Genomic DNA, 2,644 nt, shown 5'->3' on the forward strand with positions numbered 1-2,644 from the left:
AGGAACCTTTAAATTTCAGTTTTAATTAGAACCTAAATTGTTTACAAATTTTATTTTAGTGTAAAAAAAAAAAAAAAAAATATATATATATATATATATATATATATATTATTGGAGATTAGGGATTAATTAATTGTGATTAGATTATTAAGTAAAAATTTGTGATTAATTAAATTAATTAAGCTTAATTATTGAAAGTGGGCCCCACCCGAAAATTAAAAAAAAAAGGAAGAATGACAAATCAAAATAATTGGTGAGTCATTAAAAGGGGGGGACGTGTCCAACTAAGAGACATCATACATATAGTTGAAGACCAACTTGATGAATTTACTTTCACTTTGCAAACAAAAAAAAAGACTTAGAAAAAAAAAAGAAAGAAAGAAAGGACATTGCCATGGCTGCCAACCTCTCGGCCAGCCATGGTTGATGAGGAAAAAAATAATTTTGCATGTTTTGATCAAGTCTCAAGTTGAATTACAAGTTCAAGGAGGTGATAGCAACATTGGATTTTAAGTTGGAGAAGAAGAAATTGTAAAATTGGAGCAATATTGAGCGTAGAAATTCCTCCGAGAAAAATTTGGTAAGATTTTCTTATTTTATGGTGTAATTGTGTTAAGAGTGTTGTAATGGAATTATTAAAATTGGATTGGACGAAATTGGAAGTAAGAAAATGTATAAAATTGTTGTTATAGGAAATCGTGGGTTGAAATGGATTTAGAAAAGTTGTTGGGTTGTTAGAATTGTTATGGACTGAATTGTGAGAATTTTATATGTATATCTCTGTTGTTGGTATTTCTGTGTTAACAGGAGAATAATTGGAAATTCGGGTTAGGCGAATATATAGGGGAAATGCTGCCCGATTTTCGTTAAGTCCTTAAATAATGAAAAACCCTTAACGAGAAAGTATAAGCCAAAGAATAAATTCTATAAGCGATGGGCTACGGATTTGTGGACTAGAAAGTATAGTTACTAACGATAACGTTACTCTTATATTAAATAGGCTAAAAGAGCGACAAGGCGAACGGGTTTGCGAATAGTCGCTAACAGGTATGTAAAGCTGTCCCTTCTTTCTTTTGGCATGTCTTAGATCTAAGTGATGAATGATATGGACTTTGGGGTAATTCTATTCATAAGTTTTGAGTGTGATTTTATGATTCTTATTCACTTCTTGATGTTAGAACTCTCAAGTGATTGAGCCTCCCTCTTCAGTTTTCTGTACGTTGGATAATAATCGATATATATCAGTTCCTATTCTTAGGAACTCTATGATAACTAATGTCCGGACTTCTATAAGATGTTTCATACTATATTGACATATGACTATGATTCCTAAAGCTCTTCGGTAGACTTTATGATGACATTCGAGGGATGTTCGATATGTTTTCGAGTGACATTCGAAAGGTATTTAATATGACTATTGTCTAAATTTTCAAATGACAGTTCGTGTTGATTATTCCATTGAGTCTTTGAAAATGTTTTAATTTGCATATGGTTGCTCACTACTCCACTCGTGCGTGTCTCAGTATGTCTTTCACTGAGTCCCGGGCTAGGATATGTTATCGTGCATAGTTCCACTGCATTGTTCACCGGGTCCCTTACTAAAGGGCCGGAATATGATATATATATATATATATATATATATATATGATGGAGTTATCTTGTGTTATGGTATTATGCTGTGTTTATGGTGTTATGCTGTGTTATGGCGTCAAAGCCGGGGTGGCGACCATATTTACCGGGTCCCATAATGGGCTTGATATGATATATGATATGACATGCATGATTTATGTTTCAAAGGGCAAGTGCTTGGTATTCTGGGCATTGTACTTGTTTTCTGTACACCTTATTTCAGTTATGATCCTTTTTACTGTATTTCATGTTTTATATACTCAGTACATATTCCGTACTGACCCCCTTTCTTCGGGGGGCTGCGTTTCATGCCCGCAGGTGCAGATACTCGCTTTGGTGATCCGCCAGCTTAGGATTCCCTTTCTGCTGTCTTGGAGAGCTCCGTTGTTCCAGAGCCTAGATTTTGGTACAGACTTTCTGATGTATATATATATGTATGTTTGTCTAGGGGTACGACGGGGCCCTGTCCCGTCATATTGCACTGTTGAAACTCTTAGAGGTCTGTAGACATGTATGTGGGTTGTATCCAGATTTGATCAGTCGTGTCTATATGGTTACTGTGGATGTTCTTTCGTTATAACAGTCTTGCCGGCTTGCATAGATTATCGTTTTGTAGTGGCAGCCTTGTCTGCTTGCGTAATACAATGATATATACAGTGACAGCCTCGTCGGCTTGCGTATGTTATTACGATGTGATTGATTGAGGACCTATAGTATCAGTCCGATAATGTTTGATAGGTACATATGGGTGTCCAGCTCGGACACTAGTCATGGCCCACGGGGCTGGGTCGTGACAAAATTATAGACAGAATTCCTTAGAAGTCAGATACTAGCTAGTGAATACATACGTACATAATGCATGCAATATTAGACATAACAGTGAAAGAAGAATCAAGAGAACATATGCAGAACTCATCTTATTTAAATGTAAATCAAAATTCAAAAGGTATCTGATTCGGACATGAATTCAATGCAACAGAAAAATGTTAACTTTGGCTTATATATCAATGTATCT

General features: G+C 35.4%; 1 long non-coding RNA gene across 1 annotated transcript; it reads left to right on the forward strand.

Annotated features, from left to right (window-relative positions):
• Positions 1-352: 352 nt before the first annotated feature.
• LOC132634250 (uncharacterized) lies at positions 353-2,216 on the forward strand. The gene is made up of 3 exons (XR_009580090.1): positions 353-580; positions 1,001-1,047; positions 1,948-2,216. It is a non-coding gene; the product is annotated as an uncharacterized LOC132634250 (long non-coding RNA).
• The last annotated feature ends 428 nt before the right edge of the window (positions 2,217-2,644 follow it).

This window comes from Lycium barbarum, chromosome 3 (genome assembly GCF_019175385.1).
Source record: "Lycium barbarum isolate Lr01 chromosome 3, ASM1917538v2, whole genome shotgun sequence".
Lineage (NCBI taxonomy): Eukaryota > Viridiplantae > Streptophyta > Magnoliopsida > Solanales > Solanaceae > Lycium > Lycium barbarum.